Here is a 14,958-nt window from a genome sequence, read left to right on the forward strand (position 1 = left end):
TAAATATAAACTGAATATTAAGAGGTTTGTTTTCAAATTAAGATATTTTAATCTGCACATGCAATTAAACTGATGGTATCTACAATGGATTATTTACATGCACAAATTATTAGTGATCTACTTTGATTTTTTTTGTTTGCATAAACTTCTATTTTGAACATGCAATCCACAAACTACACAAAATATCCCTGCAGTTGAACAAACAACTTTGCAAAAATTATTAACTGCAAAAAAATGAAGCCACTCTATGACAAAAGCAAGATCCTCAAAACCAAAATGTCTGCCACGCATTTCTTATGTTTTTTTTCCAATTTGAATCTCAGAGACAAATAAGAAAAGTTTTATGTTTATTCAGGAGCAGTTACTCCTATAAACAGCCCTTAAACCATCAGGTAGCTATTTCTATTCCACTATCACAGTCATAAGTACTTACTAGTATTTAATTAAGACCTGTAATTGATAGTGATTAAATCCTGCTATGTTATTACTGAAAGACTGTCAAAAAGAAAAATTCAAATCCAGGACCCACTTTTTATTATTGTTTCCTGTATTTCAGCTGCATCCACAGTGAGTTACATACCAGCCACACAAACACAGTCTTTGGCCTTAACAACCCCTGTTTCAGTGAGACAACACACTTGATCTCAGTATATGGTAACTGAGTCCAATTTAGACAAATGTGTTACATAGCAAATAGCCATTTCAACCGTGAGATTGTTTGAAGACATTTGATTTAGCTGATGTTTCACATCCATGTTCTGGTCTAGACTGCGGTGAGAGTATTTCCCATTGCTAGTAGAGAATGCATTTGTTCCTAAGCAGCAAGCAAGTTTAACCCAAAATTTCAGAAATTAAGATTCACACCTTTGTCACTTTTCTCACACTCCTGAATGCTACCTTATAAAGGAGAGAAGACATTGAAAGAAAGAAGTTCTAATACACAGGTTCTGGATTTCTTAAGCTACAAATTGAATTCAGTTCACATATTAAGAAATATCAATACTTGGTCAACACTGGATTCCACAGCAACCTGAAGGAAATGCAATAAAGCGCAACAATTGTGTATTACCATTATGTTCAAGGCACAATCCCACATAGTGCTACAGGAAGGGAGCTTCTCAAAACTTCCCAAAATCCAGCATAACCAGCTCGAGCATTCCCACTGGCCAGAGGGGTTTGCGAAGGTCCACGGCAACAATTGCTTCACTGCCCCACTTCCCATGTGCCAGCCCCACAGCAAACCCCAACCTAACCTGAAAGGGTGGCCGCTGTCAGACTTCTGCCACAGGAATCCGCTGCAATGATTACAGCATTTCAAGGTGGCGAATGTAAGAGAAAGTGCCCTGACAGACGCTGATGAATGGCTGGAGATGAGCAATGCCCACAAAACTCCATAGCCGGAAAAGAAAAGTGGCAATATCACTAATACCTTGTGACAGCATGAGGATATTCTTTCAAGAACAAGAACATTAGCATCCTTCCTTCATGAGCTTTCCTGGAGACTCATGCATATGTAATTCTCTCGATATTTTGGGAAACATCTAATACAATAAGTTACCTTGACAGCAGAGCAAAACTGTGTTTTCTAGCATTTGATTGAATCAGGAATGACTGAAGTGTTCCTGAGGTAAATAAAACTCTGGGTAGTCCTCTTGCTTACAGAGAAATCAATACTTTATAATTTTTTCCCCCATGATTATTTAGTGGGCAAACATCACAGCTGCGCTACCTACAAGAGCACTGGGATATACATCATTTGTTTATTTTGTTCTTGTAGCCTAAAGGGTCTTGTCCATGACAAGACCTCCTGTATTGCACAATAATAATTGCATTTACAGAACAACTGGATGGGTTTACCAAGTTTTTATCACTGTCTTTCCCTGTAATTAACCAAACTAGTGGTGGCATTCAGAGAATGACCAAAACAACATATTTAGGACAGCCAATTCTTGTGAACTATTTTTCTAATCAGGTCCTAGATTTTAGCCTTTGAGAGGATCAAGCTGCAGCCTTGACCTTGGTCTTCAAGCCCCTTATTTACCCACCTCCAAATAACTGTAATGTCTTGGTCTTACCAGACAAGACTTAACCACTCTTTTACTGGGAAAACACTCCATGCAGAAAACAGTACTGCAGAGCTGTCTTATTGGCCAATTTACATCAAAGTTCTGGGATAATTCTACTGCATAGTACCTATATTTCCATTTGCCTTTATCTGGTTCATACCTTGACTTTGTCTTACATCAGAAGGAAAGAATGAAAGGGTCAGTGCACATGCGAGTACAGAAACTGACGGCGAGTTTAGCAGCTGTATTTTATATATTGATTTTTGAGAGCCCTACTGAGGGCTTAATTATGCTGAGGACCAGGGAAACGTACATATTAAACAAAGCAGGAATGTGGTAATTTCATTTTTACATCTTTCCTTAATAACGTGACTTTTAGTTTTCCTTTTCCAGTGTGGCCTTTCTTCTTTAAGTTGCCACTGTACTTCAGTAGGTAGCTAGATTTTAGCCACAAGACTGTTTGGCATGAGAAAGAGACCTCTTTTACTTTCCCTCTCTCAACTGTCATGTAATAGTGCTCTGAGCTCTCTGGCAGCTGCTGCCTTCCAGCTCACATGTGGTTGTTTTCCAGCAGCAGCTTAAGTGATGCCTAAATACAGTTCAAAAAACATTTAGGGATTATGTGTGATCAATAAACCTATAATCTTTCCAGCCATTAACCCCTGTCATATTCCCCAAATATCACAACAGGATGGTGTTCTAACAAAATTCTACTTAGAATTCTGCTTTAAGATAAAAATGGCACTTTTTCATTGCACATGTTAACTCCCTGTGTTACTAAGGACAGTAACCCATGCTTGGTCCCAGAAGACATGGTCGATTCAGTCAGAGGCAGTTTATCAATGAAGAAATCACCTAGAGTAACATGAAAAATATTCAGCTAACTTCTGAGATTAAGACCTGTAGATTGTCTAAAAGCCCTTTAAAGCTACTTTCTGCGAAGTTACTTTCCACACACCCTATGCTTCAGTTCTCCATTAGTAATATGGAGATAATGTTTATCTAGCTTAAGGGGACTTTGGGGGATTAAATGAATGAATGAATGTGAGAAGCTTGAATTTGTAGTAACAAGGACTAAATGTTAGGCAGGTGTCTGCTCAGTTTACTTGATTTACGAGCCCAGACTGAAGGCTGATGTGTTAAAAACCTGCCGTTTCACTTGTAAACTGAGAAAATCAACAACGATTTATCATTACCAGGGAATAAATATGGAACACCCTGAAATCACTTGTATGGTTATTTTCCAGCTGTCATCACACTTAAATTATTTTTAATGATGCAGATATATATTGCACTTGGTTGCTTCCCCCCAGGACCCTGCACAGCCTAGATTAAATTATAACAATTCACTATGAATGCATCTGAAACAACAAACGCATTCCATTTAATCAATGCATATGCAAATAGTCTTCCCATCTTTAAGGAGCAAATGAGTCTGAGGCAATGAAAGATTAGCATTCTGGTACTTTTGTTTTTATTGGTGCAGATTGTAATTTTCAGGCTAGAGGAAATGTTCCCAAAGCGTGATGCACTGTACGTTTCAGTCTGAGACCTCCACAGACAGTACAAACCCAACCCAGCAACTGTAGCTGTAGGGATCTGATTCACAGGGAGGGTGACTTGCCCTTGGGGAAGATACCAGGTTACTGCATCGGGTGGTCAGCTCCTCCTCCAGATGTCTACCCTGCTTTTTAGGCAGCTCCTGTGTTACTTTTGTTGATAATGGTTTAAGGCAAATGGGCAACAAATTTAAATTTCTTTAAAATGCTGAGCTGTAAGCTGGGATGACTCAGGTACTGTTTCCACATCTGTTCAATCATCAATGTACTAGGAGCAGGCATCTTACAATCTCTCCTAAAATCAGTCAACCCTTCCGAGGAGTCACAGTTCTTGCAGAAAAGGGTAGGATTCAAGCCTTTGGGGAACACGTTTCATCAGAACGTCTATCAGGTACAGTATTTCAGATGTCCTTTTATCCCTATAGCTGCCAGCTTTAATCAAGAAAGAGGACTTTGCCAAACTAAGGGAAAATACTCAGGTATTTTTCATTGGTTATTGGCAACAGAGTGATCCATCAACCGTGCCATTTGTTTATATCAGTAATATTTTTGACCAAGGTCCAGTGCATTATTTTAAATGAAAAGTGATGGATTGATTCATCCTTCAGCACCAGGTTAAGATGTAGCCTGATGTTGAAGCTTGTAATTCACTTCAGTTGTCTGCACCAGTCTTCCTTAGATCCCGCTAAGCATCTGATGACAGCAAGGTTAAGTGCTAATTTATACATATAACAAGACAGAGCAATTCAGCTGAAATGACAAACAAAATAATGATTAAATCAGCTGTGTCCCTTTATGATGAGGGTGGTGAAACACTGGCACAGGTACAGGTACAGAGAGGTGGTAGATGCCCCATCCCTGGAAACATTCAAGGTCAGGCTGGACGGGGCTCTGAGCAACCTGATCTAACTGCAGATGTCCCTGCCCATGGCAGGGGGGTTGGACTAGATGAGCTTTAAAGGTCCCTTCCAACCCAAACTATTCTATGATGCTGTGATTCTATTTCCTAAAGGTGTAGCATGCAACTGCAGCTATGTGTAACTTGCAGCAATATTTATCCTGCATTCCCAGAAGAGCAACATATATAATTCAATCTATTTACCCCCAGCATTTTATGATGTTTATATGCATACGAAGTGTTTTTTGTACTGATGTAGTGCTATTACCCTGACACCACTACAAGCAAGCAGCCCAAGGGGATTGTAGGCCTGAAGTACAACTCAGTTAGAGATGTTTTTTTGCAGCACTGTAACTACTGGAGACTGGTTCCAATTATAGCACATTCCTATTTCCTCACCTGATGGCACTGGAGCAGGAACTTGTTCAGAATTTTTTTATAAGTTGGATTTTTAATGGAAAATGATCTGTCTGAACCAAAGGCTTGCATTGAAACTTTCTACTTTTAACCAAATTTAAACTACTTCGAAGACCAAATGTCTGATAAGAAATAAAGGGAGACAGGGGGATGGCAGCAGAAAACTCCTGCCTCTCTTTCTCTTGTTTGACACAAAAGAGATTTCCAAAAGTATTGCTTTGGGCATATTCAAAATGAGAATATAGGAAATCCTACCAGCTGTAGCTGAGATGCTCTTTTGTCTTTTCTCTACCCTCTGCCTTGTGACAAGGCACATCACTTTAAATGGTGATACCACTGAATTATGATGACCCAGAACTATCATCCTGTATGTGCTCCTTCTTTTGCCATCAGCATCCTTTTAACAATATATAGCAGCTTATTCTTAGGTACATGCATGCCTTCCCTGAAGTACCAAACTAGACATCTCTCCTCTGGGCCTTCCTTGTTCTTTTCTCCTGAAGCTGTGACAGTGAAAATACTAAGAACACTTGCTAGAAATCAGATGACGTTCCTGTACCTTTGTCAGAGCAACCTAGAAACATGACTTAGATTGCTATCTAATGTCCCGAAATGCGTTTACAGAGACAGATTTTCAAATGACCAAATTCTGCTCTCCAGTGGAAGATCTGAACACTTTCAAATATTGCTTGATATGTAGAAAGCACACTGATGACTATCCTCACCTTCAGAAATATTTTCCTAATGTCCAATATGAATAGTGCAGTCACAGGTCACAGTGACATCTTCTTGTCTCCATAATGGACACAAAGAACAGATTATTCCCTTCCACTCTGCAAAATCCTTTTACCTATCTGAAAATAACTAACGTACACCCCCACAGCCTTGTATTCTTCACACACACACACACACACACATTGCTTGTCATATATTCAAAGCATCTGATTATTCTTGTTTGCCTTTGGACTCTCCAGCTGGTCAACATCTTTCTTAAGATGTTATGCCCAGTGCTGGAAAGAGATCTTACCGTTTCTGTGAAGAACTGAAGAATAGTTACTTCTTGTGCCTCAAAGGCTATATCCCTCTTTATAGTTCCCTGACTGTCCTTTTACAGCATGACACTGTTGACCTATATTCAACATGGAACTCTGTTTTCAAGTTAAGATCTCTCACAAGAGACAAGTCTACTCAAGGAGAGAGTAAAATCTACCCCAAACAGAATTAAAGATTTTATTAGTTACAACTGCCAGTGGTACCAAATAAAACTAAATGAATATGTAGCAAAGGAGCAGATGAGATTCACAGTTGATGAATGCATCTCAGTAATATATCTTAGAATAAATAATCTCAGCCACTCACACACATCACTGGGTTTTAAGCTGACTATAATAAATTAGAAAGGGAAACAGTACATGCTTGCAGTAATGCTGGGTGAAAGTGTTGCTTTATAGAGAGGTCAAAGTGGTAATATTAGTCTGTACAAAAAAGTGAACTGAAAATAACAGAAAATTTATAGTAACCCTCTAAAAATCATTGATCCCGTTCTGTGAACTCAAACTTTGAACTTTCTATTAACTATTTTATTCTATCAAAAAAGATACAGTAAAACGAAAACATTTCAAATACAGATACTAGCTATTTCTTGCGAAAATACTTTCATATGAGGGCAGACTATGAATTGAACATTTTTAAGAGGGAATTGGATGACTGCTTAAAGATAAAATATATGGGAGGGGGAAATAAACTGGGTCTATCTACATAAAACAGGTAAAGAATCTCAACTTCCATATAGTTTCACCTATAAAGCAGCTACCAAGAGATGAGAAAAATGGCAGATTTTTTTAATCTTTTTTTTTTATTCTTGCATCTTCCTCCAAAATACTGACAACATAAGCAGATATTAAAACAGCAGGGTCCCTGGATTGGTCTTGTACAAGAATTCTGGTTTCATTACATTCTCTTTAAATAAAGGACAGAGAGATCTCTCAGCAAAATGCCTCCTTGCCAATGAAATAATAATGTAGAACGGAGGGGTTACGACACTGACATTTCATTGCACAGGGCACGTGGGTAAATGGCTGTGGTCTTAATCTCTTCTCCTGCTGACTTACTGATAAAGTCTCCTTGCAGAAGACAAGCTGATGGAGGCTTTGTGATGAGAGGCTTGACTTAAGTAGGATTGACTGAACACAGTCTGATACACTCAATTGCCCAGCACGCAGACAAGCACAAAGGGCCAGAGTAGGAGAGCAAGGTTTGATGATACTATGGTCTAACTCACAGAACACCAAGATCTAATAGCCAGGCTTAATAAGATCACTTTTATCAATAAAGATTAAATAAATAGCCATAACCTTAGCAGAAGTCATCAGAGAAAAGTGTTGATTAATGATAAAACTATATCCTACTGAAACAACAAGGCTGCAGACCTTGTAAAAACTACTTATATTTTTGAACAAAAAATTGCTTTTACCTAACTGCCAAGTGTAGAAGGAGCACAAGTAATTGCTTATAAATTTGTTCTGCTTTACCACTGAAAGAGTGCAGTTTATTGTGAAGTTAAGAATTTTACCTCAGGGCTTTAAATGAGGAGAATTAAATAGACTCCAATGTAGTTCCAAGGTGGTTTTTTTTCTTCTTCTACTTATTTGGCACTGTGATGAAAAGTAATTAAGCTCTGGCAAATTTCCTTCTTAGATGTAATTTGGACTACTTATCTAGCCTCTCACATGGGAGCAGACTTGGCAACTAAAAAGAAACACCTGCTTTTATCACTTTAGAACAACACTTTGTCAGCTTAGCAATATGCAAAGTTTCTCAAGCCCTTGAATTTTGAGTGTTATGCTTAATAGTATCTTATTTATTCCATGTTCTCAAATTTATGCATGAATGTGGCATCAAACTACCTCATTTGCTGATATGCAGAGCAAATAAGCCATTAAGATTTGACCTCAAGCTGACAATGAGCTAAAATGAAAACAGGTAAGAATAATATCAAACTGGTAACTGAAATATAAGGTTACCCAGACATTCAGCTACAAAGCAGTTCCAGTAGTACAGTGCCCTCAGCTTCTGCTGTCTTAGAAGGAGATTTCCGTCGCATCAGCTTGATGGCACAAAAGGGCTTGGTTGTCCCCCTTCACCCATCAATCTGCATTTACAGCAGGTGTTATGATGCACTCTTCAGGTTATGAGACAAGGAGCAATCATGCTAATCCCTGAGCACACCACAGCTCTCCTCCTCATTCATAACCTTCTGGTGGATTCTGACCCTGGGGAGGCCTGTAGGCTATGTCTGCTTTAGGGATTGTCCTTGCTTTGAGTGCACGAGGGATGCAGGATAAGAAGGATCCACATGAGTAGAATTAAAGTCAATCACATAAGAGAAGTTCGTCTAGATGGATCCACAAAGCTTTCTGTTTATGGCCCATTTTCCCCTTCCACAGCAATCTCAAACATTCCCTTACAAGGAGCATAAGAGCTTTATTAGAAGAAACTCACAAAAACATCTCATACGGACAGCTGCAGAGACCAAGGGCATTTCTAATCCAATACCCTGCCACAGCAGGGAACGTATTTGATGAAAACACCTAGACAACTGGGAAGTAAACCACATCCTATGCTGTAAAAATGACAATAATGCTTGGATAAATAAGCAGTAGCACTATGGCTGAGAATCACAAAATAATCCTTCTGTTGTATTCAGTACTGGTAGACCGTCATCAGGAGGAATGGGAAGAAGGAAGAGAAACACCTGGAAAGCCCTGCAGAGAGTACCAGAACAATGAGAGATCTAGAAGACGAGTTTTCAGAGAAAAGACTGAAAGAACCAAGGGTTAATATCAAAATGAAAATTTGAAGTTCCAACCTCAGCCACTCCGTAATTCTGGGAAAAAGGATAGGAGTTTCCAAGCATATACGAGATGGCTATAAAGGGGCAGGATACTAATTTGTTCTCCAAGTCTGCTGTGGAGAGGACAAGAAATGAACTTAAATTGTGCTAGGGAGACTTAAATTGAGATTAGGAAAGCTTTTTAATGGTGGAAATAGTGAGGTAATTGAATGGAAGAGTAACAGGGCTGTAGAGTCTCATCACTGAGATGAGATCATATTTAAGATCAGGCTGGATAAACCTAGAATGATTTAAATGTAATTGAGACTAAGTTACAGCAAGGAAATGGACAGGATGCTTTCTGAGGTCTCTTTGAGCCAATGATCTATGATACTATAATCATAAACTTTAATTTTCATCTCTGGGATCACTACCTATACTAATTTATCAAGCTTCACCTTGAAATAATTTAGGTTCCTTGTCCTCCCTGCCCTATTTGAAAGGTCATTCCAGATTCAGACATCATTCCTCTGATGTCAGAAACCTTGTTCTAATTTACATTCTAAATTCATTCAGAAGCAATTCATATCCATTTGATCTTAAAGCAGGTTCAATTTCAATAATTCTTCTTCCTCCTTTGTACTAATTCCTGAATGTCTTTTACAAATAGTAATATATCCTCTTTCCCAGTCTTCATTTAACTATGGTGTCTATCTATCTCAGACACCAGAAGTAGTCAAGCTATGGTAGCACAGAGCTCCTTGCAAGCCAATTTATTTTGCTCCAACTCCAGCATCATAAAAGCTACACAGCCTGTGGAAAATGCCCTCACTCATTCCAAGTTAGCTCACGTATCTCTGCTTTTCCTCGGTTTGTGATGAAGGCATATCTAGGAACGCCTGACAGAAACAAAAAAAGAATGTTACTTCATTTTGTATTTTAAATAGGTTTGTGTGATAAAGGCATATCTAGGAACCCCTGACACAGAAACAAAAAAAGAATGTTGCATCATTTTGTATTTTAAATAGGTTTGCAAAACCAAATTTGCTATTCCCATTCCTCCTGTGATACAGAGAGGATGTAAAGTTCTCCTAGCAAGAAACCTTGGGGATTCTTTTTGTGGGATATTTCCCGACCATAAAGTTCCTGTGAAGAAGGCAATACAAAAGAGGCAGTGTATCCCCATTAATGGGGATTGCACCATGACCACAAAGGTCAATTACTGATAGATGAGATAAACCAGCCTGATACAGCTGATCTCTTCCATGCCAGGATGAGAACATGTTTTAGACTTGTCCCCGCCTTGGGAAGTGGAAGTGCAAAAGGCATTGTAAACCATCTTTGTTCTTCTGACACAATAACAGATCAAATTTACCTAATTTTGTCTCTAGGATAAGTGTGCATGTTCCAATAAATTCAATGGAATTGCTCTCTTTAAGCTTGCAGTACATTTGGATCTATACAGGGGAAAAAACCCCCACACTAAACTCTTCTCCTCTCTCATTCACCTCACTCCATTAAAAAGCTTAAAGCCAATGAATTTATATCTTACACATTTTTTATAATCTATTTTATCTCTACTCTAGATATGATCTGAAATAACTTGGTCACACAAGACTTTATGTACATGGCCAGAACTAAATTGCGGAAGATAAAATTTTATCCTCCCTGTATTCAAAGTGAAATATCTTATGTCATATTTCACTACATATTTCTACTGTGAAGGTAAGAAAGTAATCATTCATAAGCACACCAATACCTTGTGGGACAGGCTGTCCAGATCTAGCCTTATAGGATTTAGTCAGATCTTATTTCCAAACATACTTGCAAGGTTTCTACTGAGGCCTGAGGAACACACTGCATGCAGCAGAAAGCAGGATTTGCCTTTGTAGGGAATGACTCTTCTCGTACTTCCATTTGTATAAACATTATCTGAAGCAAACTATGTGCCAATTACAAAAAATACAGCCTGAGAAGAGAATCAGGTTCCAAGGCTTGTAGTGAACAACCTGGAAAGGACTCCTCCATCGGCTTGTGAGGATTAATACTTAAATGCTCCAATTATAGAATCTTGTCTCATGCAACCATGGTTGCCAATGATTACTTCCTACATATGTCTCCGTTAGGTTGCCAACATTCCCATTTGTTTCAAATTAGAACAAATACTCGGAAACACAAGAACAACAGGCTGCCAAACTAAGCCAGATCGTAATGAGCCATGAATGTCTTGGCATTAGGAATGAGAATTTCTAACATTAATGCTTAGCAAAGGGAATGATGCCACCGCTGGCACCTTTAAGGTAAAGCATCTTAACAAAATTGACTTAAACTGCTACAGATGAACTTTCAGTTAATCCCTGAGAAGTGTCTTCTTTCAGAGCTTACTGATTAGCAGCTGCATAGAAATCTAGACTGCAAAAATAATGAAAGATAAATCCACTTTTCAAAATGCAGCATTTCAGATCCAATGGAAATGCTTTCCAATGCTTCAGAAACAAGCACATAGTCATGAAAATTACATTATTGCAAAGCACAGTTTATTGCAAGGTGGCCTTGTGATCCACATGGCAGCGTACGCACACGTACAAAGTGCTGGAATCCCCTCAGAACTGCAACAGTCAGAGGAAGCAGCGCATCCGTCCCGTGCGGTACCATCCAAATACAAAGGGCTTGATGGGCTCTGTATCTGTGTTCATTCCAGTTAAGATATTTATCCAGAATTTCTAAACCTGCATCAGTTCATTTATCTTAATTTTAAAGAGGGACAGACACATTCTAAAGTACCACAGGCTGGGGAACATTATTTTAGAAATATTGAGAAAAACTGAACCAATGCATCACCACAGTCAGTTACATAAATATCTAAAATAACATGTTCCCACAACAAAGTCAAATCAAAGGGACAACAGCTGCATGGTGCCACCATAATAAAATTGTCAGAAAACTTCATTTTAGCTAAAATACCTGGTTCCTAGACTATAAACACAAAATTAATAACCCTGGTGGATGAGTTGCCAACCTCAAAGGTTGAGGCCGAGACTGTAATGGAGCTACTGAGAGGCCCCAGGAGGACCTGTATAAGTCGTCTTAACACAAAACTGCAAAGCATAGTGGGATCTCTTGAAGAAGTCTTAGATGTCAAAAGGGAAAAAAATCATTTGACTTAAATTTTATGAACAAGCAATGCTGCAGGTTTTATTGGAACCCAAAGATTGACAAGAATTACCAAGGGTTGTCTATGTTTTTTTAAACTGCTTTTTTTTCAGATTTCTTTCTTTTCCTAGCAATATCATTCCACCTGCTTGGAAATTGAAATTGCAGGCATTTAAACAAATATATTAAAGTGATCTACTGTTACTAAAGTTTATGTAAATGTGTTTACATTCTCGGCTACAGCTTGACCTTGTAAATTTGTAAAGCATTACTCATACTGGATAGCCTCATTACCTAGCCTGCAAATATATTTGAGAAGCTTTTTCCTCCTTTCATCTCACCAGATTGAAGCAACTCAGTATTACAGGAAGCTGAGCAATTCAGTCTTTTGCAGTGAAAGCTGTAGTTAATGCTGTGTTTGGGAATGGTCTGCAACCCTTCAAGCTGGCAGCCGGACTGCAGAAAGAAGGAACACTAAAGAAATTATTTTATTAGGGAAGCTGCATATCCTCCTTATCAGATCTTCACCTTGGGAAAGTGAAAGCACTGGGTATAGCTGTTCTGAAGAGTTTTGAAAAGGCAGTACTGGAGAAGCTAGATAAACTAAAAAAATACTTAAAAAACAAAAGCTCTAGAAGCCCACCAACATCCACACATATATAGTAGCGCCTAGCATCCAGCCCCTGAACTGAAAGACAGAGCCATGGAGAGTCTTGCTGCGGGCCCACAGCTGATGACTGGGCTTTCTGCATGAATGCTACCATCCTATTCCTCCTGCTCTTCACACAATTACTTTAAATTGTAGGTAGGTAGATAGATGGAAGGAAAGAAAAGGAAAGAAAAGGAAAGAAAAGGAAAGAAAAGGAAAGAAAAGGAAAGAAAGAAAAGGAAAGGAAAGGAAAAGAGAAAGCTTCTACTTCATTATTGATTTTATCTATATTCTACATTCTCTTGTCTCTGTATTAAAACTGAAATGCATATTTCCACTTTTTCCTCTTCTTGCATGCTTAAAATCATCTTTTCTATTATTAGGTTTTTCACATCAAAGAAAAGACATTTCATTTAAACTTACAAACTATGGTGTCTATTGAACCAATAAAGAGGAAATTCTTATTTCTTAAACTTGGCAATGTCTATGACATTTGACTCCATTTATATCATAGTTCACAAGAAGACATACATTAAACTTCTGAACAACAGCAGGGATTATGTACCTGACTCCCTGAAATTAAATTTCCCAAACTACAAGCATTAACGGAGGGAACAAGAGATTTTCAGTTCAGCCTCTTAATATGTTCCCTGGGAAGACTAATGCAGTTCATTTCTTTGTTTTTTGTTTTTTCTTGCAGAGAGAAAATTATATATGGGAAAATACAGCAGCAATTTGATAATCTCTATTTACTCTTGGGAAATAAAATACTTATGTTTCTGAGACAAACTTCAAAGAAACTAGAGCTACATTCAAGTTGCCTTTCTAATAAATCATTTTTTATCCTTTAAATAGGATTCTCCATATTTTTATATGAAGGAGCTTTTTGAAAATTATCTTGTAAATATCTAGAGCATTTAAGCATGAAAACTTGCATTTGTATCTCTCAGCATTTATAAAAATTATTGAAGATAGAGGTAGAAGTCGTAAAAATAGCTTCAGCTTGCTACTGTTTTAAATGAAGTACCTTTTACACTTTTCCCATTTCATTTCAGTTGAAACAATTATGCAGTTGTTTATTTCAGATTTTTCTGACTTACAGGTTACCTGTTGCAGAAATACAGTATACACTGAGCAAGCAAACACCAAACCAGCTGGTGGTAATAAACTATCTGATGGTGTCACCTTTCACATTTGGGGACAGAAAATTCCCTTGTTTTGAGGCTTTTTTTCCTGTAAGAGTCAGCTGCAGGCTGGCTGGGCTAACCTGCCCTAGGAGTTGTGCCTGCAAAAACCAACGGGAAGGGTAGGCAGAGGGGGGCTACACTGCAAGCAAGTCCCTGGTGCAACAGTTTCACCTGTTATAAATTATGGAGTTTTCTTAGTGAAGTTCTTCCGATAACAACCAAATATCTGAATTCGCTCCCTCCTGGTAAATTAAATAGCAATAAGGTTGAGTACACAATCTCTGTTACCTTTAGGTAAACTATATTAAGAAATGCCAGTGATTACAGGGCACCTAATAAATGCATGTAAAAGCTAAGAAGAAATAAATAGCTGCAAGACAACTGGAACACCATCTTTGGTGAAAGAGTGATGCTGCCTCTTCCCCGTCATCCCGGCTGTGAGCTAAATTGCCTGGGATTTCACAATCTCAGACAATTTTGTTCACAGCCGGCAACAGCGGCAAATTGCTTTCCAATAGAGACAGAACTTTACTCCCTCACTGATGCCTGAATGTTAAAGAGTAAAGAGGCAGGAAAAATGGCTGAAGACCTCCAGAAGAAATACAGACAAGGGACAGGGAGGCAGAGTAGAACAGAAAGAGAAATTAGAAACAACAATAGTTTTTGCTCCCTAACAGTGATACCCCACAAAAAATTTGTATCTACTAGACTATCAACATTTGTCTGTTATATCCCACAGAGAAAAACAGAACAAATAAGTATGTTTAGTCCTCAAGGTTTTTTCATGGAGGGTTCCCAGTCTTCCTCTGGTTTTTGCTCCCAGAATGACACAGAACTGTAAGTTTTTCTTAAGAAGTAAGGAAATCATTTGGTGCATTTGGTGCAGTGCCACACCTATGAAAAGATCCATTTTAAAGAGCAACAGTGGTTTTAAGCAAATACTCCCCATTACCAGCCAGCTGATGAAAGCTGTTCATCTTGCCATCAACAGCCAGTCTCTTCTTGCTGCCATTTCATTAACGAAATACTCATTCCTGAACAACAACCCCTCTGAATAAATAATTGTCAATCAAACGCCTATTCCAAATGCCACAGATGAATGGCAGAATGGTAAAGAAAAATTCAGGAGAAAGCCCAGATAAAACTCACAAGACTATCTAGACAGCACGCAAAGCTCCCTTTTAGCTTGTTGAGTCC

At 38.4% G+C, this 14,958-nt stretch overlaps 1 protein-coding gene across 2 annotated transcripts in view; it reads right to left on the reverse strand.

Annotated features, from left to right (window-relative positions):
- Positions 1–14,958, reverse strand: part of EPM2A (EPM2A glucan phosphatase, laforin) — a 41,387-nt gene that overhangs the window by 4,193 nt on the left and 22,236 nt on the right. The window lies entirely within an intron of this gene.

This window comes from Haliaeetus albicilla, chromosome 7 (assembly GCF_947461875.1).
Source record: "Haliaeetus albicilla chromosome 7, bHalAlb1.1, whole genome shotgun sequence".
In the NCBI taxonomy this organism is placed as follows: Eukaryota; Metazoa; Chordata; class Aves; order Accipitriformes; family Accipitridae; genus Haliaeetus; species Haliaeetus albicilla.